General features: G+C 36.8%; 1 long non-coding RNA gene across 5 annotated transcripts in view; it reads right to left on the bottom strand.

Annotated features, from left to right (window-relative positions):
- The window catches only part of LOC106976764 (uncharacterized), a 593,570-nt gene that overhangs the window by 77,212 nt on the left and 489,028 nt on the right, over positions 1-27,330 (bottom strand). Inside the window, exon 1 of one of the 5 annotated variants that reach the window (XR_001430527.3) lies at positions 20,205-20,514. The exons of the other annotated variants lie outside the window; for them this stretch is intronic. This is a non-coding gene — a long non-coding RNA (uncharacterized LOC106976764). Of the gene's footprint in view, positions 1-20,204; positions 20,515-27,330 lie in introns of those variants that run through there. 5 annotated transcript variants of the gene reach the window in all.

Here is a 27,330-nt window from a genome sequence, read left to right as displayed (position 1 = left end):
GAGGCAAGAATATGCAATGGGGAAAAAGCAGTCTCTTCAACTAGTAATGTTGGAAAAACCAGACAGTTACATGCAAAAGAATGAAATTGGACCACTTTCTCATATCACATATTAAAATAAACCAAAAATGGATTAAATACCTAAATTTGAGACCTGAAACTGTAAAAATCCTAAAAGAGAACACACGTAGAAATTTCTCTGACATCGGCCAATTTTCTGACATTGATATGTCTCATGAGGCAAGAAAAACAAAAGCAAAAGTAAACTATTGGGATTGCATGAAAATAAAAAGCTTCTGCACAGGAAGGGAAACAACCAGAAATCTACTGTATGAGAGTAGTACAAAAGGCAATCTACTGTACAAGAGAAAGTATTTGCAAATGACATGTGACAAAGGGTTAGTATCCAGAATATATAAAGAACTTCTACAACTCAAAACCAAAAAAAACAATCCAATTAAAAATGGGAAGAAGACATCAACAGACATTTCTCCAAAGAAGACATGCTAATGGACAACAGACACATGAAAAGATGTTCAACATCACTTATCATTGGGGAAACAGAGATCAAAACCACAATGAAATATCATGTCATACATGTCAGAATGGCTAAAAATCAAAAACACAAGAGACAAGTGTTGGTGAGGATGTGGAGAAAAAGGTTTTTCAAAAAATTGAAAACAGAATTACCATATGATCCAGTAACTCTACTACTGGCTATTTACCTAAAAAATACAAAAACAATCATGCAAAAAGATACATCCATGCCTATATTTATTGCAGCATTATTTTATAATAGTCAAATAATGGAAGGAACCCAAATGTCCATTGATAGATGAATAGATAAAGTGAGATATATCATGTATATATATATATATATAAAATAGATAAATGTACATATTATATTCCATTATATATAAACTAATATGAAAATAATATGAAAAATAAAAATAAAAAATAATTAATTATTTCCATTTACAGCAACATGGATGGACCTAGAGGGTATAAGGCTAAATGAAATAAGTCAGTAAGAGAAAGACAGATACCATGTGATTTCACTTATATGTGGAATTTAAGAAACAAAACAAAGAAAGAAAGAGACACACCAAAAAACAGACTTTTAACTGTAGAGAACAAATCGATGGTTTCCAGAAGGGAGGTGGGGGGGGAGGGATGGGTGAAACAGGTGGATTAAGAGTAAACTTACCATGATGAGCACTGAGTCATGTATATAATTTTTGAAACAGTATATTATACACCTAATACTAATATAACACTGTATGTTAACTGTACTGGAATTAAAATTTACAAAATTACTTGAGGTTTAATACTTTAGTCAGGCTATATATTTATCATTGTTTTCTTGAAACATAATGTTTTTAAACATACTTAATCAGGTTTTCCCTCAATTATTTTTTTTAAATTTTTTTAATGTTTATTTATTTTTGAGACAGAGAGAGACAGAGCATGAATGGGGGAGGGTCAGAGAGAGGGAGACACAGAATCTGAAACAGGCTGTAGGCTCCGAGCTGTCAGCACAGAGCCCGATGCGGGGCTCGAACTCACGGACCGTGAGATCATGACCTGAGCTGAAGTTGGCCGCTCAACAGACCGAGCCACCCAGGTGCCCCAGGTTTTCCCTCAATTTTAAGGAAAATTTCTGCTTTTACAATGTGGAATTCTAGGTACCTTTTATAGATTTTCTATTCTAGATGCTCATTATATTACAATAAATCATCGTTATCTTCATTCCTTTAAAACACTTTATTTCTAGTTGCTTTATTTGTCTCTTTTCCCTCTGCACTTACTGTGAATATTTTGACTTCTCTGTATCAGGACTTGGAGTACACTTGTGTTCACAGGTCTGCAGAATGGGTTTCTGGAAATGGGGAGGCTAAATTGAGGTGACCAGTAATACAAGGCGTTATGGCACAGGATGTTCAAGATTGTGTTCTCACATCAGTGTTGACTGTCCAAACTATGTTTAGTTCCTTATAGCTCATGGAGTAATTTCAGGTGTATCATCTCATTTAACCTTCACATAATCTATGAGGTAGACAGGGAAATATAATTTCCACTTTTTGGATGCATGTAAGTAATGAACTAAATCACTCTCCCATTATTAGAATATTGATATTGATATAAAAACTGTTACTTAGCTGACTCAACCTTTTTCTCTTTCCCATCTCCACTGTAAAAAATACTCACTTTCCCACCCAGCCTTGCAGCTCAGGGTGGCCGTGTGACATATTTCTGACTAGCAAGATGAAAGAAATTCAGCTGCAGGAGTATTTGGGGGGAAAGCTTTTACTTGTCTGATAAAGCAACAGATAGTGCTGACATTTCAGTTTCCCTGATTCCATCTTTCCTTGACGTGAACACAATGCCAAGGGATGGGGCAGTCATGAGAAAAAGTACAGGAACAATTCATTTAATATTAACCCCAATATGTTTAAGTCATGGAACCAATGTCATCAGCTGCCTCCTATTTCTAAACTCCTTATTCCAGGAAAAAAATAATCCTCCTTTTGTCTATCCCATATCAGTTTATACAACTTGTGGTCAAAGCCTGGTGATAATGTAAATGTGTGGAGATTATTAGGCTCAGTGTCATACATTATATATAAATTTACCTTAAACTTAAATAAGTTTAAATCTTATAACTATCTTTATTGTCTTCCTGATAATTACCCAGATCAAGTTACCTCCCATAAAGAACTGGGACCTTACCAGGGAAGAAAAATTTTAGCATTTTAACTCATTGGGCAAGTATTCAAAATAAAATGTTCCAAGAAGCAAAGTTAATTTATGCCATTTGAATAGAAAATAGTATTAGTTTAAGTCATTGTGTTTCCACGTAAACCAGAAGAATAAGAATGACTAAAATTCTTTGTGTATAAATCTAAATATTTTTCCTGATTTGCAAGAGTCTGCTAGACACCGAATGATTATTTTCATTTGCATAGTATAAGCAATTCACTTTCTCATACACCTTAAAAGTCTACCTACACAAGAGATAAGACTTACATTGTTTTATATTAAAATTGATATAATTTCATGAATCATTTTCATTGACTGATGATTTATAAACTATTCCCCTTCTGGAAAACCTCATTATTTTTTGAAGCTTCTACTACTCTCCAAAAAACATCCCGACTTAATAAGTATCCTACCATGTTGTGCCAATTTGCAAGTTATGGGTAATCTGGGCAAATCTTTTAATTGGTTTTGAATAGTGCAGTTTGTCTCAGAACTACATAAACATTAAATAATTCAGAGACTAAATGAAACCTTATAATGCAGCACACCAAAGTTGTTTAAACAAGTTTGGTTTTTTTTTTTTTTTGATAATCAGATAATTATACATAACTAGTCATCATTACTTCAAACAAATTATGTTTTGTTGAAGCATGAAAGAGGGTTCCTGGCACTCTTTTGAGTTCAACTAATCTTATTGATAATAGGTGTCTGTCAGCAAAACCTGTTTATTGGTGTTATGGTTTGTTATACAGCATGTGTAGTTGCTGCTCTGTAGTAAGCTTCTCTTAATTATATCATTTTTCAAATAAATATTTGTATCTTTTATTTTGAAAAATCACAGGTTCAGTAAGCTTGGCAAATGTGTGTATATTTTGAACACAGAATGCTTTGTCTTTTATTCACCGTAGATTATCTGTAATAATACACTGCTTCATGAGACAGCACTAGAGAAGAAAAAAAGGCAAGCAGTTGTTTGCTGTGCATTTAAGTACTTAAACGGAGTCACTCTGCTTTCAGACATTCTTGCTTGACTAATTCACTGGAGTCAAATGGTTTAGAGTGCTGTGTCATGCCAATCAAGAGCATTAACATCATTTGTGCTGTAGAAAAGCTTGCACTGAAGGGAGGAGGGATTCTTTGGCTCTGTCTACACAGATTAAGTAAAATGGAAAACTAAGGCATTTATCCAACTAATTCTGACAAAAAAAAAAGTGGGGTCAATTATTCAAGTAGTTATAGATGCAATGGAGTTTATTGGATAAGTACTCCACCATCTTCCCATTTTTTCTACAACTGGAATTGTTTTTGTGTTTCTGTAGAACGTGAGGCACCCTAGAAATAGTACCCTCATGGAGCATCATTTAGGGGATTGTCAAAGATAAAACAACAGTAAATTCTTTGATCTGTCCTTGCTTAAAGGATTTAGCATATGTAAATGGGATGATGATAAACTACTTTCACATAATACAGTATACACCTAAAGGATCAGTGTCCTTCGGCCACTTAACTTTTAAAGAATGACAGTCTGAATTAATAAGGTAATAATTGTGACTTTCAATATACTAAGTTATTAGAAAATGTTATTTTGATTATAATAAAATTGAGATATGTTCTATTCATACCACAAGGACAATAGATGATGCTCACTTTTTTTTTGAGTATTGAGAAGTTCTTACTTTCAAGTTTAAAATATTTCATTAATTATATATACTTCCAAAAGTTAAAAAAAAAAAAAAGCTATGCCATCAGGGAAAACAAGCAGGTAACATAAAACAAATTTAAGGAAAATGTCATAAGAGAATGACAAACTAACATTAATCATTAAACCAATATTTATTGGACAACTTAGAGTCAAAATGTTTCTTTTATATTATCTTCTAAATTACCTTTCTTTCTAAAAAAAGAAAAGAAACATGTTCTATATAAATCCATTAGATAAAGCTTGTAAACTGTCTTTCAAATTGATATTCTGATTTATTTTTCTTAATTAATGATAAGTATAGTTACAACGTTCCAATATAATGAATTAATTTACACTTATATTTGGTTTAATTTTTGCTTTATATATTTTTTGAAGACAAGATTTTGTTTTGTATGTTTTAAGTGACTAGCATTTAAAAATTTTATATTTTCCATTGCATTGAGTCATTCATCATTACCTAGTTCTCTCTTAATCTCAGGAATTATTTTGATTTTAATATCTATTTTGCCTGATAATAATCAAACTGCACTAGCTTTTTTTTTTTTTCTTTTTCTTATTTTGGTGGTATACCTTTTCCTATTATTCAATCTATTTGCATTTTTTCAAACTATTTGTATTTTTATGTGTTATATATGTCTATTTGTTTTTCACTGGATCATTTAACCCACTTAGATTTATTAGAATTTCTGATTTTTTAAACTTGCCTCTATCTTCTTTGGGGATAAAAATTTGTCTCTCCTACTCTAGGTTCATTTTTACTACTTTTATTTTATTCTTTTGAATGGAGTATGGTTTCTCATTAGATTTTTTTTTCGTTTTTGCTTACTGTGCTTCATTTCTTTTAGTAATAACTCTGGGAATTTTAACATGCATACTAACTTATCAAATTCTGAAGTTAATCATCAATTCACTCTCCTTCCAAACAAATGTTAGGACAGTATTAACTGAAAATTTCTTCTCTTTTTATGCACTATTGCTATAGGGATTTTTATTTTACCTTATTTTTCTCTTTCACTTTTTAAATTTTATTTATTTATTTTGGGAGAAAGATCATGAGTGGTGGAGGGACAGGAGGGCGGAGAGAGAGAGAGAGAGAGAGAGAGAGAGAGAGAGAGAGAGAATCCCAAGCAGGCTCTCCACCATCAGTGCAGAGCCTGTGTGTGTGTGGTGGGGGGGGGGGGGGTGCTCAAACTCACAAACTGCAAAATCACAACCTGAGCCAAAATCGACTCAGATGCTTAACTGACTGAGCCAACCAGACACCCCATTATTTTTCTCTGTTACAAACACAGTAGTCAATGTTTACTTAGTCTTAACAACATATTAATTACTTTCTTAGAACATCATCCTTGCATCTCAGAATTTCCACATGGAAATGTCTTTATTTCACCTTCACTCTTTGTTGAATATGGAATTCTAGGTTCATAGTTATTTTCTCTCAGTACACTGAAGGTATTCTATTATCTCTGGCTTCCATTGCTACTGATGAGAATGTGTTAATTTAATCATTCTATTTACTTAGACAATGTATCTTTTCCATCTGATTTCAAGATCATTTCTTTGTCCTCAGTGATATTCAATTTTAGCACTATATATTTACATATAGATATACATCTATATAGATATATAGATACAGATCTATATATGGATGTAGATAAATGTAGACTTCAAAAACATTTTCCTTGGGATTTTATGAATCTAAGGATGGGTGTTCTCATTGGTTCTGAAAAACTGTTAGTCATTTTATCTTGAAATGTTGCTTCTCTCTATTCTTAACAAAACTTCTAAATATATATGCTTTAGAGTGTTCACTCTATCCTCCATGCCTGTTAATAACTCAGTCATGTTTCCTATTTCCTTGCCTTGCTTTACTACAATCCAGATAATTTCTTCAGATATGTCTTCCAGTTTATGAATTCTATTTTTATCTGTGTCTAATGTAATTTTAGAGGCAAGTATTGAGTTTTTAATTTCAATTATTATATTTTTCTTTCACTGATATCTTTGGTTAATATTATACCTGCTTGGTCAGTTTTTAATAGACTCTGCTATCTTGCTCATTTTTATCCCCTATTTTAATTTATTAAATATGCTAAACCTACTTAGTCTCTATATTATTATTATTATTTGGTATTTTCAATATATGAAAGTTTGGGGTCAGATTCTTTTGCTGATGTTTTCTGCTGCTTTATTTGTGTTATAATTTTGACATTGAGTTCTCATTCTTTAAACTTTATTTATATACATTTGCTGAGATTTGGATTGAAATAGGTTCCTGTAGAGATGATATGTGTTTGCTCCTGCCAGGTACCTGGGGGCACCAGTGATATAATAGCATTTTAATTAAGGTATGGTTTGAGTTTATTTCCCCATATCAAAGTATTTGCAAACTTAGCTGGTAAAGATTGGCTTGTGATATGAATTCCCAAAGAAGAGGTTTTTCCTTTATTCAAAATTTAGTTGAATTCGTCTTGCTGATCACTTGGGGGAACGTAATATTTCTACTTATACTGAGAGTGTGGCTCTTTAGGGTCTCAGATTTATAAAGAGGATTACCTTTTAGATGTCATATCCTTTCCTTGTGAGCACTGCAACGTATGAAGATGTAAAAAGAACACTCAGGTTCACCTAGGTTGATCAGTGCCCTAGGAACACAAATTATAGTAACTGTTTCACTTGCCTCTTGGGTTCTTTCACTTAGTTTCTGACCGGTGAGAACTACTGAACTTTCTTGCCATTTAACTGATATACCTAAAAATATGTATTCACATTTAAATCAGTATTTTTTGTTGTTACCATGAAAGACTTAATTTCTCTCAAACTGCTAGAAAAACAATGTCAAGAACTCCCATATCACCTCTGTCTGAGTGAATAAACTAATTAACTGGAAGAACTATCTTAAAAGTAGAGAATCATGTATCTGAGTTTCTGTTAACTGCATTACGATTGGCAAGATACAGTGCTGCCACAGGTGTCCAGGGGTCAGAGCAAGTGTGTGTAAACACCATAATGTTCTCAGAAGGCTCACTTGAAATTGGATTGATACCACATGAGTCTGAGAGAAGGCACTATAATTCACTAGGTAGTTCCAAGTATCCTAATCTAGATGGCAATGGTATTGACCACAACAATGAGGTTGGTTGGCTGACACAGTGAAGGGAATGGGAGGTCTGAGGTTGATGTGAAGTCACGTGCAGTGGGTATGGCTCTGGATTGGCTGTTCACAGGTGTGTCCTTTAAACTCACCTTTGCCACGAAAGGTTTATGTGAAGTTGGATAAGTTGCTCTCCTCTCTGGACTTTATTACACTTATCTGTAAAGTGAGGATGCTGATAACATGTGAGACAAAAATCTGTGGCCTCTCAATTCCAACTATCATTTCATCTCCTCTAGGTCTACCATATTTCTTCTGGTAATATGCCCACCACTCCTAATGTTTGAAGAGTCTTTACTGAGTGATTCTGAAATGTTTCATAAAATAATGAAATTAAGAGTAAGATGACTCAGATTTTACTGGAATAAAGGAAAAAAGAAACCAAGATTGCTCCCATACAAGTGTTATTTATGAATTATGGTAATCAAAAGAGATTTAAATGTAAGATATATCATAAATCATATTCTTTATGACAAATTATTTTCCTGTGCTCAAATTCAAGGTAATTTTTTCATTGTTGTTGTTCTAGGATATTTTGTCAGTCCTATTATTGGCTACATTGTAAAAATAATGTACCTCAAATTTAGGGCCGCTCATTTGCACATGCCTTTTCCAAAGACCCTTTTCCTCTAATTTTAAGTAACACTAATTAAATAACATTCCTTTCAATTAAATAGCATTAACTTTCTCACTTGATTTTTATTTATAATTTCATATATTTTCAAAACCAGGTCACCCAAATTTTATAAATTTCAGGATCCATAAACCTGAATCTGCTCTATTTACTCCTTTGTTAAAGAAGAACACATATTGCCTCCTCATTTTCTTTGACTTATCACTTCCTTCAACTTTTACTAAAGAAAACAAACAAAAAAAGGGATTTTGATTCAGGTATACTTACAGAGGGACACGTTTTAATATGGCTCTGAGCTGTTAAAACCAGAGAACAATTTTATCATTATGCAAAAACTCTTTGATGATTCGTTGCCCTCCAAAGCTCAACCTTTCTCTCTTTTTTTAAGCATATGCCCTTAGAAGAAATAACTGATCACTACAGTGGCTATAATATTATAAGTTGTTAAAGTGCTAGTGAGGATAAATATGTGTAATATTTTAATTCATTTCGCAATTTCCAATCCTACCACCACCGCAAAGTATCTTACAGTTTCAAAAGCTTTATGTGCAGTTGAATTTGGTAAAGGAAGATTTTTTCAATTGCTTCATGTAGTTTGAAAACTATGATAACATGAGCAATTGTTAACTACAAAATATTCTATTCTGTTTGTATTGTTTTAACATTAAAATTATACTCTCACATATATACATATTGACTATGGCTGGCCATTTCTAGGAATTTGGGTATTTTTGTTAAAGACAAGCAGCCTATTTTGAGATTTTATTTTACATATTTTATTTTTATTTTGAGGGGAATCCAAATATCTACACCATGAACTTAAATTCCTATAGCTGCCAGAACTGACAGAGAATTAGCAAGGCAGAGCCAAGTTCACGCAAGACTGTCTACGGCGCTCTTATAGCTAAAGACAAACCAAAATATTGACTAGTTCTTCTCAAAACAGCATGTATAAGTTGTGGCTGAAATAAGCCTGATGTAAGAAAGAATACAGATGGCAGTATAATCATAGGCTGGGTCTACATGATGCCAAACAACCCATTCAAAAGTGAAAAACTCAGTCGATCAGTTGGTGGTTTTTGTCTACGTGCCACCGAGCAACAGGCTTGACTGATTTCTTCACGAAACTGACTGAGCTTTTGACTAGACTTGAGCAGATGTTTTATCACTATGTATGTTCAGTCTTAGTTGTCAAATCTATAACTCAAATAAGTTCCTCTATGAATGATGAATTTCTTTCCTACATCAAGACAACCTGCAAGTGTTAAGCAAAGATCATCTGCTGTTTTTAATTAATCTTACAGCCTGGTTTAATGCATATGCTTGGCGCACTTTAGGGTATGCCTGGTAAGAAACAGGGTCTTCCTGCTTACACACCCTTCTTTAATATTTCATTAATTCATTTGGTATCATCGCAGCTCAAATACCCTTTGAAAAGTAATTAAGATTCATTTTACTTTCCTTTTTCACTCAACAATTTCCCTGGTATATAAAACCTATTTGCCAGGAACATGTCAAATGACTACCAGAATTTACAAGGATTGCTTTGATATTTTTCTCCACTTCTTAAAAAAAAAAAAAAAAAAAAAGGCTTCTCACCAAAAGGTGGATCACCACATACTTCAAATATCTCATGACTAAAAATGAAAACAATCAAAACAGACACTTGTCACATAAATTATGTGTGAGCAGGTATCTCATGCCTTTGGTGGCTGTTGGGCCCCAATACCAACTGCAGTTTGGACCTCAATAAATATTTGTTAAATGAATGATTCAATGGATTATACTACATTATTTTTGTAGCCATTGACAACTTGTGGCCTAGTAATAAAGGAGTGGGAGAATAAGTACTTCCACTTACTCCCCTCCTGTCCTGTGAATGTACTGCCCATGCTTTTATTATCTAAACCCAACTGGAAACCAGAAGCCAAGGGAACCGTTGAAAACAAATGGGTGGAAAATCGTGGGCAGTGGATCTAGAATGAGGCAAATATAATATCTGCTATCTGCACACCACTGTCCTCTACACAATCACTGGGGATAAAGAGCTTAGCATGCATTATAATTCTTAATATTTTCACACATACACACAGGAGAATTACATATATGTGTATTTACACATGTATATGTATTTATGTAGATGATAGATAGATAGACAGATAGATGAAAATGCTCAAAACCTGGAGTCAGAATAGTTTTTTTCCCAAATCCCTTGAAGATGTTTTGCCAAATAATCTTTAGTTTGTTTCCAACTATACTATTCTTTCACATGGACTAAATGTGAATGTCTTAGAAGACCATTTACTTTTAAAAAACTAAAAATCCTATTTAATTAAAAATGTAAAACATTTTTAGAGAAGCTGGAAAATACAGAAAATGATGAGTGAGGACACCAGTTCATAAATGATGTTTCTAGGAATTATTTTTTTCCTCCGCCTTCACGAGGCAGTTGCCAGGGAAGAGGATGGTTTTCTGGGTCCATCTCTAATCACTTCCCTTCTTTCTGATTTCTGTCCATCTTCCATCCACGATTTTTTTATATGCTGTCAGTTCTCTTCTTTTCAAGCTCAAAGAACAGGGAGGAGGATGAATGGGGGAAAAGCAAAGGACTCCACTCTGGGAAAGCTTCTCTGGAAATGTTTACTGTATCAGCATTAATATCTTCCAAAGAAAAGAGCATCTGCCTGTCTTCTGAGACTGCAGAAGCAACTGCCTTTATTTCAAGTTACCTGGGACATGCTCTGGGGTACAATCTTTACGTGCTTGATGCACAGGTCCTTTACTGTATTAACAGTGGGTTGATGGGGAAATTGTACTTTTATCTTTCCAAATTTCTGTATTTGATTATGTTTCCAGCTAAGCAGTGGATAAAGACTGACTTAGCCCAAGGACCTCTTTCCTATTTACGGAGATGTTGTTTTTTTGTTTGTTTCTTTGTTTGTTTTTTACCTTTAATTTAAAACCAAAAAGAGAAATTTTCTAAACTTACTCAAAGGATGTGGAAACTATTTCTCAAAGCTCTGAATTTCCTGAGCTTGACTTTTAAATAAAACCCACCCAAACAGGAGGAATTGAAAGGAGGGGTGGGGGGGGGAGGGTATCATAAAGCATTTTTTTTCAGGCTGGCTAAGAAATTCTATTTGGTTAAATAGGAGCAAGTTTCCCATATCCATTCCCCACATCCATACCATCTGGATGCATGAATGTTTGCCCTATTAAAAAAAATAAATGAAAATACTCTCTCTATAAGACAGAGGTCCTTCTTTTATATTACATTATTGCATTATATTACATTAATAATATACATAGGTCAGGACTACAAATATAGAGAACATTCTTACGACTTTCCTGAAGTCACTCATTTGAATATCATACTAAAACAGGTCTAAAGAAAGAAAATGTTAGGTTCCATTACAACTATCTTATTTACCTATTTATTCAAACTCATCTCATTTAAAAAAATATATAAAAGCATGAAGTCAGTGGTCCTGTAATGTATCTTCTTTGCTCAATGTGCTAAGGTCTACGTAGAGCTGCTTTAAAATTAAATGGGGGCAATTCTTTCTTTCACTTTTCTAGGACTTTTATCTCCTAACAGTAAATTGTTAATAGATACAGAATATTTCTATTGATTAATTCAGTATGCCAGCTATGATATGATTCACAGAAGGCAAAAGAAATGCCAATGCTTTCACGACACAAGGCCACATTATCGAGAATACCATCTATGGCTCTCTCACAAGTGTTAGGCAGTTTTTATAGAAAAAAGAAAAGCCTTTACACCCGAAGTGGAGCTAATGGATAACTTAAGAGAGCTGTAATTGACATATTCATAACTCTTTTTTTCTGTTAATGTTAGGGAAGATCTTATTTAGTAATACTTTATTATTTGAAAACTAGGTGAAGATTTTGTGTCAAACAAAGAATGAACTAAGGTACAAATGATTTTAAGTTGGGACAAGAAAATCTTTTAGGTTATACCATGTATCATGAATATTTTTTAGCTATGTTGATATGTATAAACAAACAAACTTGAAGCAATTAGCCTTAAAAGTTCAGAAAATAAAAAGGAAAATGTCTTAATATCCATTACAGGAATGTTGATGGTTTATCTGCTTGTACTATGTACCAACACAAGCAATTTTAGTGGACTCCTTTATTTGCCACTTTACATGCCTAGATAATTAGTTAATACGCTTATATTAAGCACCTACTCTGGGTCAGACTTGGAGTTATTTGAGCATAGATGCTATTTAACTTCAAGATCTGCAAAGGTACCAAACAATGAGATTTTAACAGGAAGTGAACAAGAATCACTAAAAATATTTGACAGCCATAGCATTTATGGAGGTTTTTAAAAGTTAAAAATAAAGCTCTTGTCTTGTGGCAGATTCACTCTTGATCCAAACCCAAAGTACACTGAAGAAAACGTGTGATTGGGTCAGGTTTTCATCCACCTGGAAACTTTGTGAACCATTTTAAAACTGTGGGCATGCTCTTTTGATAGCTTCTTTGTGGTTCTAAGTCTATGGATATTTGATGTGGACTCCTTGAGGACCACCTTATCACAGTCTCCTGATTGGGCAGCAAGAACCTGACATAGAGAGCCATATGAGACTTCCTCATTTCCTGCGACCTTGGGGAATCCCACTGACTTCTTCCGAATTCTTATTCATTCATTCATTCACTCACTCAGCATCAGAGGGGAGTTAGCATCACAGGAAGAAACCCAGGAGATACTGTAGATCATGACTGGGTGGGGAGACGTGCATGCTTGGACCCGGGTCTTATTCAACTGGCTTTTCTCCTTGTAAGAGAAATGCTGTGTGATAAAAAATAAAGGAGCATCAATCTCTGGTCCCTGAAAATAAGAATAGTATCACATAAACCTCACAGTTTCTCCAACACTAGTCCATATTTTCCTCAACTTTTACTACTTTGGATGCCATCTGTATCAAAGTATAATAAGAAGGCAATTCAAGGGGACTATCAGTTTAAAGGGAAAAAAAAAAAGTAAAAGAGAGAAAAAAAACAGGCCTGGAGAGGGGGCACCGCTTGGCATCAGGTCACTGAGTGTATTCATTATTTGTTCCCATTACCATGTTATGTCTTAATTACTCTGGTTTGGCTTCCCACCCGGGGTCACTATGTCACAGCTGGTTTTCTGCCCATCCCTAATTAATAAAGCCTCATTTAGTATCCAAGTTTATTGTAATAAACCTCTGCTGAGGGATACAGCAGAAATAAGGAGACAAAAAACAAACCAGAAATTATCAGAGTTGCTCTCACAGTAACCTTGCACCATAAAGGGCCTTGGTTCAGGCTTCTCTGGGTTACTTTTAACCTGGAAAATACGTCCATTTGATTTCAGTTGGAATTTCTGGCATAATTGGTCAGTGATCAGATTTTGCCCATAGGAAAAAAAGTGACAAAGGTTTCTAAACACTCTGCATCATTTGGGACTTATTAAAATGGTTATTCACTCATGCTTCTAGTATTTAAATTAAGATTATTTTGCCAAACAAAAAGAAAAGCTTAATGTTTTTGAATGGCAATATAAAAAGTAACAGGCAGTCATCAAATGCTCTTATTTGGTTCTGTGGCACTGCTTCCTTTAGTATTTCGATACATAAAGTGAAGACAAATTACACGAGAGCCTTTTCTAATTTGTTAAATATAATTTCAGCCGATAAAAATTTACAAATTAAAAAAAAAGCACCTTCAAAATATCTTAACTATTATGTATAGTTTCTCTCTGCCTCTGTCTGTCTATCTTGGTCTCTGTCTCTGTCCCCCTCTCTCTCTCACACACACACTATACCAATTCTATTTACTAGAATCCACACAGCTCTTGAACAGATAGTTCATCTGCATTTTATCAGGTGTCTCCATAATTAAAGCTTATTGTAAAGTGAGATATTATTGGTATATTTTATTACTTGTCTATGAGAGGCTGAACAAAGTAAGAGGCATAAATGAATTCAGTTTTACAGTACTTTGTTTTAAACAAATGTCACTACCTACACACGCATACCTAATTATCAGTTCTTACACATTCTGCCAAATATCAAACCTATAGTTCATAAGCCACACACACGACAGGCAGTAAATATATTCCCCCTAATTTAAAATTTTATTGCAAAATACCCTCTGCACTATGTTAACCTACACTAAATCACACTGTACACCCTCAGCTTTGCTGGTGTTTACCTACTTCTGATTCAAAAAGGAAAACAGCACTAACTCCTATTTCTGGAGATCTACAGTAATAAAAATGAAAAAAAAGAGAGAGAGAGCACTATTCGCAAGGAAGAGATTGAACACAATGGCACAAGAGGGTTGACTTCAACTGTAGCAAGGAACAGATTAAGCCAAGACACTTTGTGTTTTGGTGTGGTTTCCAAAGGTTCTGCGTTCTGAACGTCAGAGTTGCTGTGCATATTTTTGTACATTTCAAAGGCTCTCACAGCAGCTACGCAAAAATTAACATAAAGATTAAGGCTCTCACAGATGAATTGGGCAGTTGGTTTGAATACGTGTAGGCTATTGAGGCACTATATACAATTTTTCTATTCAAGCACATGTAAGTGAAAACCAGCCCATCCTTTTCACAATGGGGAAATTCACTCCGGGGAGAACTCCTAAGAGGAGAGGTCGCTAGTGGGGCCTCCTCCTCCCGTCTACAGGCAACTGCTTTGCCGTCAACCTAAAGGAACAACTTCTCGGAGCTCAGCCCCAACAGAGGCTCCATTCCACTTAACCTACAATTCTTCACAGGTGCTTTGTTGTCTTCCAGCAGATATCATTTATTATCATGGCAGACAACGGGATGTGGTGAGGATGGACGCGGCGGTCATGTTCCATTTGCCAGCGTGAATTATCTCCTGATCCTGTCCTCTAGTCCTGGTGGGCTCTGAGTGTCCCATTTTGAAAAAGAGTCTGAAGCCATTAGAACAAAAAGCACTGGAAGGGCTTGGGCTGTTAAAGGCTACATCTGGGCTCAGCAACATGCATACTAATAACATCATTACGGCCGAGTGGTTTGGAGAGCGTGTTTACTTTGTTGTGGTTGCTGTCACCTTCTAGAGCTGAATTGTTAATATGTGGTTTTAAATTCAAATAGCACACAGGGCTAATTTTCTTGTATTTGCCCAAAAAATTAGGTTACATAGTTCATCTAATTCTCCCTCCACTTTTTCATGTGTGGGTGGTACTCCTTGTAGAGAGTACTTCTTTTCCATGACATTGAACTTGAACCTGACTGACCTTTCTATAATGAGTGAATTGAAAACATCTCCCTTTGGAATGTGGCTTGTAGATACTGGCTACGCCAGTTTTTCTGCATTTGATGAATTAAAGGGGCAGAGTCCTTTTCGTAGACCTAGACCAGAAGAGTTATTTAACAGGATAAAAAAGAAAAAGAGAGAATGGAAGGGAGGAAGGAAGGGTGGGAGGGAAGGAAGGAAGGAAGGAAGGAAGGAAGGAAGGAAGGAAGGAATAGAAAGAGGAAAAAGCGAGCTTTTAAAAGCCTTTTGCAGAGGCACTCTGCTTAATTAGAAACCCTCCATTAATTTTAACAAAAAGTGATTAGGTGAAAGCTTGGGTTGCCTTGGCTGTGCTGAGCTTCTGCTGGTAGTGGTAGTAGTGCCTTTTCTTCCTTTTTAGTCACTTAAATATATGAGGTTTCTGCCCCTTTAAAGTTCTATGTATTTTAACAAATACTTAGATAACAGATTCAGATATTTGTCTCTTTCAACTCAAATATTCTGTCCCTCCTATTCATTGTTCTTTCTCAAATCAACCCCCCCCAATCAAAGTTAAATGGAGAGACACTTGAGATCAGACCTACTGAATAATCAGTTAGTAGATTTCTTCTCTTATGCATTCATAGCCCATGGATTCATGCTTCTTCATTTTTCTAAGGGGGGAGATGTAGAATTGATGGAAGACAGCTGAAAACAGTCAGCTGCGTGAAGTCCAGCACTACCAGCATCTGATCTTAATCATAATATATCCTCTGTCTGGTTTGTCAAAATCTATCACTCAAGAACACCTTCAATGGACAGTAATTTGAGGTGTGGCTTATTAGATCACACGATCTTATGAATAATAAAAAGTTATGGAAAATTGCATCCAGGCCTGCTATCCAATTTTCAGTGGTGTCACCCACTTTATAGTAAGGCAGCATGTTTATGCATGATTTCTGTTTCATATGTATTGACTAGATCATTTTCTCTGTTGTCCTGAGAATTGATGACACACACTGTATTAAGAATGATGACCTCCACAAGGGGGATAACACTTCCTCTAGATTACACTATTGTCAAAACATATTGAAATTTTCTTTACACATGTTACTGCTGTATTTTTCTGCCTGAAAGACCCTGTTAAAGTGAAATCTTGTTGTATTTATTTATTTATTTATTTTTTTGCTAAATAAGATCCGAGGGACAGGTGTCGAATTTTTCTTCCCTCCTAATACTTTTGTGGAATGACCAATGAAAAATAATAGCATCATCCTTCAAAACAATCCCTGTCAGGACTATGTCAACCCTTCGGGGCAATTTTGATAACCTTTTTGGAGGAATTTGCAAGATACAACTTCCTTTTTGCGCACTTAAATATAATACCACGTAGGAGCCGAGAAACCCTATTATGTATGGATTCTAATATTTGGATGGATAATAGGCAGCTGAAGGAAATTCAAATAGCAAAAAGCTTCAATGAAGATTGTTTTCTCTCCCAGTTTCCCTGACAGCATCTCACTGAGGGTGATGTTATTATTCCTCACAGCTGCCACCCTCCCCACACGCATCTCCTTTTTAGGAATCTACACGGAGCTCAACTCGTAGTGATGTAACACCACTGCTGATTCTGTGGCTATGTGAAAATAGTGTGCAATATTACTTTCTCCCTTGCACCGAATCAAAATGGGAACCCAGCTTCTGTGAGAGAGTGACCCCTTTGTGGCCAGTGACACCGCACAACACACGTTGCAATGTCTTTGGAGGAAAAAACAAAAAGGAAAACAACTGTGGGCCCAAAGAAAACTAGGTTATTGATCCTGGAAAAAAACTTCCATATTACTTTTTTAAACACCCAAAGTCGGGCAATCACAAACGACTGCAATATGGAACAGGGCAATTTTGAATTGAAACCAAGTAGCAAACAGACATTCGGTAAAACTTTTCATGTGTAAGTGCATTCCCCTTCCCTCTCTGATCATCTTCTCAAAGATTCTTGATGAATTAATTGTCCCATGATGCTGGACGATACAATATAAAGGGAAAAGACTGATGGGAAATCGACATCTGAGGTATATACGTTGTACAGAAAAAAAAAAAAAGTAGCCATATCAAAGACTAAATGTCAAAAGGCATTAAGAATAGAAAACAGATATGTGAGAGAGTTTTATGTTTTAATTTAATTTAATTTACGTGACTTTTGTATTGGAGCCCATTGAGCTGACAGGAAATGAAGATAGTGCCTATCTGGCCTGAGATATGTGAGGCTTGTAATTGAAATTAATTATATGTTCTTTACATTTTCCATTTCCCTTTTAAAGTTGGACAGGTGGGAATGCTTTAGCTCTTAAGTTACAGAGTCAGGTTCAAGCTCTGTAAATCCTTTACAGTCAACCTTCAGGCTTCAAGAGAGCCCCTCCAGCTCCCCCAGCCAGCTCTGGCCTGAAACATTCTTTCCCGACCTCACCCTGCTTAAAATCAACGGGCCCCATCCCCAGGTCACCCTGGCTGGCTGCCCATCCACACATTTATGTCTGCCTTTTGAGTGTTTTCAGAAGCCCATTAAATTGTGCCTTGGCAGGCCAAACACCTTCACCTTGCCCTGAGACCCAAAGAGAGTGGGTTATCAAATTCCCTCATCAGACAGTTATAGCCTGAGTTCGTGGGCCCTGCAAAGAAGCTGTGCAGTTGCACAGAGTAAGATGTTAGGACTTGTAAACGTGTCATCCAATATTATAATATGCCTGTGGGGTATGGTTAAGTACAAAGGTTGGGCCGGCCAGAGGATACAAAAGCTGGCCTTTCTGTGGAGCTGTCTTAATACACATTATTTTTTGGAGACACCACAATATTGCATTTACTTGCAGAGAAGAGCTGACTCTCATCCTTCAAGCAGCTGGCCCCATAGTGCTCTTCGAGATGGCTAGAAAGTCAAAAAGGGATGCACAACATCTTTTTGCTCCCACGTACAGAAAAGCTCCAGTTCTCCTCCCCCCACCCTAGTTCTAACACCCGGACACCTTGAGTGCATTCAAAAGCCAAAATCATTTGGGTAAAAAAGCAAAAGCTGTGTCTTGACTTAGCCTCCAAATCTTCAGGCAATAGATTGAAATAGACATAGCTGGTCCCGTTTCCTATCCCAAATTACCCCTGAATTTTGCTTTTACAACAACTGAATAGTTCTGTGATTTGGGACAATTATTTCTAACAATGGCAGATTGCTTAAGGCGGAATTAAGATGGAGTAATGGGTTGAGTAATAAGATCCACTTGCACCGACCTTATTTCTTGTCTTAGAGATGAGACAGAAGTTGCTGAATTAGAGGACATAGATGCTATGCTGGGGAGAGGCCAAGATTTGTACCTCATAAAACTAAATGCCTTCCCCCTTACTCCCTCTCTCCCTCTTCCTTCCTTCCTTCCTTCCTTCCTTCCTTCCTTCCTTCCTTCCTTCCTTCCACCTACCTAATCATTTACCACAGTACCATTTACATGCTACAAGAAATCTGATGGAATTTAATCTCCAACATGGTACTAGACCGGAAGTATAGCTGCAAAACAGAAAGGGGACAGTGGGGAGGGGGGGTTGATATTTTATAACCCACAAAACAGTCAGGCCTGCTCTGGACGAGGATAATGCAAACTAGCTTTGCTGGAAATGAGCTGCAAAATACCTTCATTTTCTACTACAGTGAAACCCTGATAAAATCACAACTGTTAAGGTCATACAGTATATCAGGTGGAATCACAGTCTTTAGAACTCCATTATTAATGCAGACAACCTCACAATCAAAGAGGATGAGAGCACAGTTTCCAGATGCCAATGATTTGATCCTATCTTATTTGGCTGTTTACATTTAAATAATGTGACTGTATAAATTTAAATAATATGAACCACCAACAGATGGATCCCAGTGAAAAACTGCGCCTTCTCTGAGACCCTGAATGTACACTATACAGTGCTTTACAATTTATTTGAGCTGAGCTCATATGAAAAAAAAAAAACGGGGTGGGGGATAAAAAGAGAGAAAGAGACTCATTTCTTCTGCCATTATGGAAATAAAAGGACTACCGCTTTGGTTGGTGGCTGACTGTGCCAAGGAAACATGCAGTCCTCTAACCTCCGGTACAATGTACCCATAAGGTACCAAGCATCAAAGCATATTAAAAGATATTAACTGCATATTTGCTTATGAACAAGATAAAAAGCTGTAGGGCCTCCAGGTTCTCAAGCTGTGAGTGGAACAGCTTTGCAATTTGCCTGCAAAACTGCATTTTGATCTTAATGAATATAAAATGGCTGCCATTAAAAGTAAAACAGATTATTTCGGGTCTTCCAGGGCCTATAGCTCTTTGCCGGCCTTGGAGGGCCACTATGATCTTTCATTAAAATCTCACAGCAGGGCTCCCTCACCAGCAAATCAAGCCTTGCAGTCTAGGAGATTGGCTACATTTAAAAGTAATTTTCAGAAATCTACACAGATTTTCAATTTGGTAATGAAAGCCATAAGAGAATGCAGGCGGCATTTTGTCGAATATTGTTACTGATCCAGCGCTCACATTCGTTAGAAATTAAACTGCCCCGTAACTATCACACTGATGGCAGCTTGCCATTTCGGCTGCTCTAATCTCCGTTTGTTAATGAGTAGCATGTGCTAATTGTTGTCATTCTTACCGCGCGGAGCAGTCCTTCTCTAACAAACATATTTTACCTGCTCAGAGGTGGAACCTTTCACTTCGTCGGTCGCCGACCAAGTTGGAACAGAGTACGGGAGTTGAGGTTGCTTTGTAAAGAGAGAGAGAGAGAAAAAGGGCCGAGCGACATTCCGATACAATCTGAAATTAGGTGCCTTCATTTTATTCGGATTCATCCACTTGGTGTTTTTGTTCTGTTGTTTTTGTTGTTTGTCTTTTTGGTCTAGCCTGTTTTCTAAAATCCTGGAGTAGGCAAATGTGACCACCTTCAGGTTAGTCCTAAGAACATCTGAGCAAACGAACAAACCCTGAGGGCAACTGTGGGAAAGTTGGTGGTAGCAGGAAATGAGGGCGGGGCTTAGAGTTAGGGGGGCGGGGCGGAAGGTGTGAAAAGCCTAAAGGCTCTTAACTTGCTTTCCAAAGCCAGAGCACAACCTAAAGCTTGAAGTAGATTTCAGACTGCTCTAGGCTTTCAAAAGGAAGTTTGATCCTTTACCTCCATTCCGAGGTTGAAAAGTCTAGAACTTTGGCTACCCCAAAGTGAGACGTGGTAGGGGAAGTATCAGGCGGACCCCAAATAATGCGGTTCCTGGGGAGGGAGAGCACTAGAGAGGGGAAAAATTAATAAATTCAACATCTAGAGGTGTGATACAGGCAGACATATATATGAATAGAGAGAAGCATAGAAAATAATTACAAATGAAAACATGATTAAATTGAAAAAGCTATATCAAAGCACTCTAAGACAGGGTAGGTATTTTTGCATTTGTATTTGCATTCTTTGTATTAGAACTGAGGAAAGTTAAAAAAAAAACAGGAAAGTTATTTTTCTGAGATCCTTAAAAAAATGTCAGATTATGCTTCCTTTTTGGAAACACATTCAATAAATTTTCTTTACTTGGCAATTCTCTTTACCTGGCACCTTCAGGGCAGAGCACTTCCCTGCACTAACATGTGACAGACAACAAAAGCTTCTCTCTGCCTCCTTACTGGCTGGGCATAAATTCTTCCTGCTGATACAGAAAGCGCCTCCATTTAAAATAGCAGTTTTCCTTGGCAGAGCACTGGTTGCTACAGAGCATATATGCAAAAGATGTGTTTCTTTGCAGGGGGTCAAGGCAGGCATTGCGTGGTTCAGTGTAAGCAGGTCTTCAGCCCCTATGAGTGTACCTTGGAGCACCTGGGCTGGGCTGCTTTGGTTTCCACAAAGTACAATTCTTTTTTTTTTTTTTTTTAATGTTTATTTATTTTTGAGAGAGACAGAGACAGAATGTGAGTGGGTTAGGGGCAGAGAGACAGGGAGACACAGAATCCGAAGCAGGCTCCAGGCTCTGAGCTGTCAGCACAGAGGCCGACGAGGGGCTCAAACTCACAAGCTGTGAGAACATGACCTGAACCAAAGTCGGACGCTCAACCGAGCTACCCAGGCGCCCCACAAAGTACAATTTTAATTGGGTGGCCTGTCTATGATTTTAAGGGAATGACATGGGGTTCCCAATAAGGTGCCACCACTAATGTGCATTAGTTTTGAAAGAAAACTCAGACCGTTTCCTTGTCTCTGTGGCCTCAGGAAACCCATGGGAAATAGATACAAACAACTTGGTAAGCAGTTTTGAATCTGTTCCACCTGTAGTTGCTATTCTAATTGCAGGAAGCATTCATGTAATATGTTAGGGCTTTAAGCACCCAAGTGACACTGTAGGAAATTCTGCTGAATCCTCCTGAACTCAGAAGTCTGAGACTTCTTTTATTTCACCTGCCGTCAATTGTTCTAATATTCCTCTGAGAGCCTGCAGGTACATTTTGACAACTGTATACTGTTAGGTCTCTTTTACCATCATTTTGGCTTGTGTTAAATTGTGGGCAGTGATCATACGTTATGAATTCTGACTCTCAAGGATTAAAATACAACTGATATTAATATCCCTTTAATTAGTGGAATGGGGGAAAAACTGCACTTTAAGTCATAGAAGTTAACATAATTAGTTTTCAGATAATCAAGTTAAATTTTGCTACTTGTAATAAAGTATAATTATTTATTTGCTTTGTTCCAGAAACAATTCTATGGAATAAGCACTGGCCTTGTTTTAGCACCTTGACTTTATTAATTCTGTTGGAAAATACATAACCAAACACACACACACACACACACACACACACACACACACATTAAGTGGAGGATTGTATTTAAAAACATCAAATGAAAGCTAAAACATTTATAGCCTTTTAAAGGGACATAATAAAATTTCTCAAATAATATTTTTATTGCATTACGAATTTGGGGTTTTGCCCTATCCCAACTTTGGAAATAACAGATACGGTATTTTCAATTTTCTATTGCAATTAATTTTTTAAGCTAAGTGTTAGAGCTAAAGCAAAATATTTTGGAAAGAGAAGTGTACTGTTTCCAACAAGTGATTGCTTGAAAACATACATCTGGTGAAATTCACGTCTCTTAAAATTTCATCCTTAAATACACAGGTCCAAATCAAGGTTCAAGGTCTACATAGATACATTTCTTAGCTTGTAAAAAACTTTTAGAATATTACAGTTTCTGTTTAGATCAAGTCAAGCTTTTTTATTTATTTATTTTTTGCTTTCACAATATAATAGACCATATTTTATACTCGATCTAACAGCCGCCTTGAAATACAGCATTCTAGTACACACATATACTTCTGTATGTATTTAGTTAAATCGACCTCATAGAGTCAGCCTCCAAGTGACAAATGTGTTTAATTCCCAAAGTTAATTGGTAAATAGCTTTAGAATTTGTAATTAATTTTTCCATAGAAACAATACTTAAATAACAGTTTGGCCCATAGAAAACATATTTGTCATCATGTAGCTGAGTTGAAATGCAAACTGCCTTGGCCTGCCCTTTGGTTCCAGGAAACAGAAAAGCATGAGATACAAAGCGAGGAAAGAATGAGATGGGTTAATACGGGAAGATCTGCAGAAAAGCATCATTTCCTATTTCCTGTTCAGAGTGTGAGTTCTCCCACCTCTACTGGCAAAGGACCCTAGACCCAGGCCTACACCCAGGTATCTACGGCCTCATGGTATCCCAAACTCTGTAGCCCCTGCACCGAGGCTGCACAAATCCACGGTTTTCATAACTCCAAGATCCATTACCTCTCTCATCTGTCCTCCCAGCGCTTGCGCTCATCACATCCCAAAGGCTTTTAATGAGATGTTGGAAGGAATGAGGAGCAAAGACAAGGAAGAGGCTGTGAAGAACTCCCATTTCCAGGTGGGCTGTTCTGCGTTGGGTTTGAACAAGGAAGCAGATCTAACCCACGCAGCACACTGGTTAGTGGCAGCATTACTCAGCGCCCCGTTGCACCGCAGCCATCACCGCCACATACAACCCGGTGCTGGAAGCCTTGGTGTAACAAGGAATAGCAAATAGACGGACTATAAGGGCACCTGTGATAGGCAGCGTGTGTGTTGATACCTGGGGGTTAGGATCACAGAGGATCCTGCTAGATAGTTCTGTGTTTTCCCTCCTGTCCAGGCTCTCAGTAATATGCATTTTGTAAATGCAGCTTGGAGTTCTGTCCTGAGAAGAAAGTAAAGGAACTTGATGAGTGCCATTCTGTGGTTCCAGCTTATTAAAGAAGATAAAGGTCCTAGAAATGACTTGTAAATAAATGGAACCCAACAAGAAAGAAGAAAGAACATTTCTGAGAAGCCAGGAAAATTTGAATCTGGTGTGAAGAGGGGAAAAAGAAGAAAGTTTGGACTGGTGGGGTTTCATGTCATAGATGGAACCACTTCTCTGGATCATGAGTATAGACTTCCCATGAGGGCAATGACAACCTCCCTCCCATTACACGTAGAATGAGGAGAATTCTCAGGACAGTCACACTGGAAGAGTTTCATCAACTTCTCCAAGAGGCAAAGGTGGAGGGAGAGAGTAGTTAGCTCTCTACAAAGGAGTTCAGGAAATCATGTTTGGCCCTTATGTGACGTAAACGATTTTCCTGGGATGTAGATGTAACATGTATGTAAGTCATCATAGAATCTCAACTGTGATTCTATGTGGTGGTCAATGCTGTCTCTAGGAGATGTGGTCACGGTTTACCTGTGGCCATGAAATGGAAGCAAGAAGCGGAGGACATGGGCCTACAGGTGGTAGAAGCATCTGTCTCCAATTTCAGTTGAGAACCCCAGGGGGATCTGGGAAATCACCAGGTGGTCCAAAAGAGGATTTGTTTTCCCTTCACTTCCTAATGGTACAAAGAGGGTCTTCTGCACAGAAGAAGTAGTCCTTTGAGGACTGATGGCATACAATATCACAGCCAAGCAAACTGTGCTGAAATTTGAGCCCCCAAAAGGCAAAAACTGAATAAAGCTTTAAAACTTCGTATTAAGCTGTATCAAGAGATATGATTTAGAGATCTTGAATTGTACATGAGTCGATCAGGATGTTTCAGAAGAAACCAACAGCAAAGGCGGGCAGACAATGAATTTGTTCCGTGTGGTCATATACAACAAATAAACAGACTAAGAATAATACATTTTATGTGTCACTTCAATAAAAAAAGCTAGATATGACCTTACACCTACATCAAGTCTTTGTAAGACGTGGACCTCCTGTCTAGTAGTGCTTCCCAGATCATCCAAGGTCCTTCACCGGTTTCTTCCTTTCCAGTCTGTTCTAAACCAATATTGTTGTGCAGTGTAATAAAAAGAAATCACTAGAAAAAAATTCTTAAAAAGATATATAAAATTCAAGCCTCAATGTTTATTAGATTCAACATACATAAAATTATTTTTGTTAAATTGCTTTAAAAGTGTCAACAGAATTACTTTCCATTTCTGTGCTTATCTTTTTGCAAACCACTAATAAACCACATGCAGACTGGCACCGTTCTATGAGCCACATTTTGAATGGGTATAATTGGCCCCCAAAAGAGTCTGTAATGTGGATGTGGCTCCAGCACTTTGTATCAAGGAAGAATGGACATGAATGGCCCTGATGAGGAACTGTGAGAGGATGCATTTCAGTGAGGTTAAAAGAAGAGGAAACTCAAAGTTGTTTCATTTCAGAAATGGACTGACTACCTGTCCCATGCCTTCCTAACACAGATTATAGAACTAATATAGAGATAAGTTAAATTAGTGATGGGAAACTTCTCCCACAGACTTGCCATAAAATTCTTCTAAACGAAAAACTTCTGGTAAGGTTTTGGCTTGCCTTCTGCTGGTTGCGTCCCTGAGAAAGATGAGAAATCAGTTTGGAGAATTTTTACTTTGAATTTATTTTGAACAAGGAGGAAGCTTCAATTGATGAGCTAAAAGTGATGAGAAACTTGGAGGGAAGTAACATGTCATCTTAGAGTCATATTCACAGAAAAATAATTTTGGACATAGGTATTTACCTTAGAATTTAGAAAAGCAGGCATCAAAGTAATGAGAATGTACATATGATCCTATGATTGTATCATTTTAAAGGGAAAATAAATCTATTTTAAAAATTCTGACAAAACAATCACAGATTATTCCAAAGATTATTCCAAGATAATATAACATGAAAAGAGCATTGTTTTCCCTTTTTAAAGCTATTGAATGCACAACATAAAGGGACACAGACCCAAAATGGAAGGCTGAAAAGATGATGAGAAGCCAATATAAAAAAGTGCCTTAAGAATGTTGTCAGGAGGGCTAAAGGTTGGCTATAGGTTGAAAAACTGCCAAGGACAACAGAAAGCTATTTTAAGCTCTGTTTGTAAAGAAGAACAAAGGGATAGGTACATTGATTGGGGCACACAGCAAAATGTTAACAGATGTCACAAGGAACACAGAACTATTCAACTCCTATTCTGATTTTGTGGTCTCTATCACGAAGAATGATCTTCAAACTGGAGAGGGCAGAGCAAACAGAGTTAAGAGTGAACTGTGGCCCAAGATAAGTCAAGACATACTAAAATATAACCTGGTTGCTTCAAATGAGTTCAAGGCTCCAGTCCAGGCAAATTATCTCTCAGGTAACTGAAAGAATCTAATAAACGGTCCAGATGTGAATGTGAAAAGCCTATCAATGATTTTTTTTTTTTTAAATCGTGGTTTAATCATGGGCAACCAGGGATCAGTGTGGTCTAAAGAAGGAAAAACTTAATTTGCAAAACCAGAAAAATATCCAGAACATATCTCTAGCAAAATTCTAGAACAGATTACCACAGGTATGAATTGTTTGTGCTTAGAGAAAGTAGCAATTACCTACAATTAGCAGAGATTCACTCCAGAGCACATGAGTCTCTCCCTTCCTTCCTCCCCACGTTCCTCCTTCCTCTTTATCAACCTCATTCCCTTTCTTTCTTTCCCTAATCTTTCTGAGGTTTCCTTTATGTTTTTGGGAATGATTAACCAAACAGTTTGGGGGAACGGGTCTCAGTTTTATCAAGGCATTTAGCACATTACTGCATAACATATTAGTAGACTGAAAAAAAAGTCAGTGTAATTAGAGTGACTCAAAACTGGTTGAACAAATGTTCCCAAAGAATACTTGCTAATTAATTGGGGGGCAACCTGGAGAGTTCTCTAGTGATATGTGCCCTTTGGACTTCATTGTACCTCTTCGTTCTTTCTCTTCTCCTTCCGCATAACTTTACTCCCGGACTTGCCATATTCCATGAAAATATACGCTGTTGTGTTTGTCTCAATTAGATTCCACAAATATGCATTTGGTGCCCACCTTTTATGAATCAGATGGGCTCTGGCAATATGAGCTCGGTAAGATCCAGTATTTTCCTTTAAGTAGCTCATAGTTCAATGGGGAAACAGAGGAATAAATCAGTAGTTACAATGCAGTGTAATATAGAAAAAATGATAGAAACATTTGTTGTATCCCAACTTTTTTCTAGGCACTATGCTAAGGTCTTTACGCATTTCACCATATCTCCTCAGAAATGATATGAAGTACCGTTGATTTTCCCAGGAGTATTGATGAACGAGGGTAAAGCCCAGCGAGATCAGTACACATGATCCAGGTCAAACCTCAAGTCAGATATGGAGCCAGAGTTCAAGGTCAGGTCCATTGGATTCCAAAGTCTATGCTCTGCTACACCCCACAACAAAACCATCTAAGAAGGTAAGCCAATGTCCAGCAAAGGTTGGCTTCCCTGAGTGTTCTGGAGA

The sequence above is a fragment of the Acinonyx jubatus genome, chromosome A3 (genome assembly GCF_027475565.1).
Source record: "Acinonyx jubatus isolate Ajub_Pintada_27869175 chromosome A3, VMU_Ajub_asm_v1.0, whole genome shotgun sequence".
Taxonomy (NCBI): Eukaryota; Metazoa; Chordata; class Mammalia; order Carnivora; family Felidae; genus Acinonyx; species Acinonyx jubatus.
This window is presented reverse-complemented; position numbering and strand designations above follow the sequence as displayed.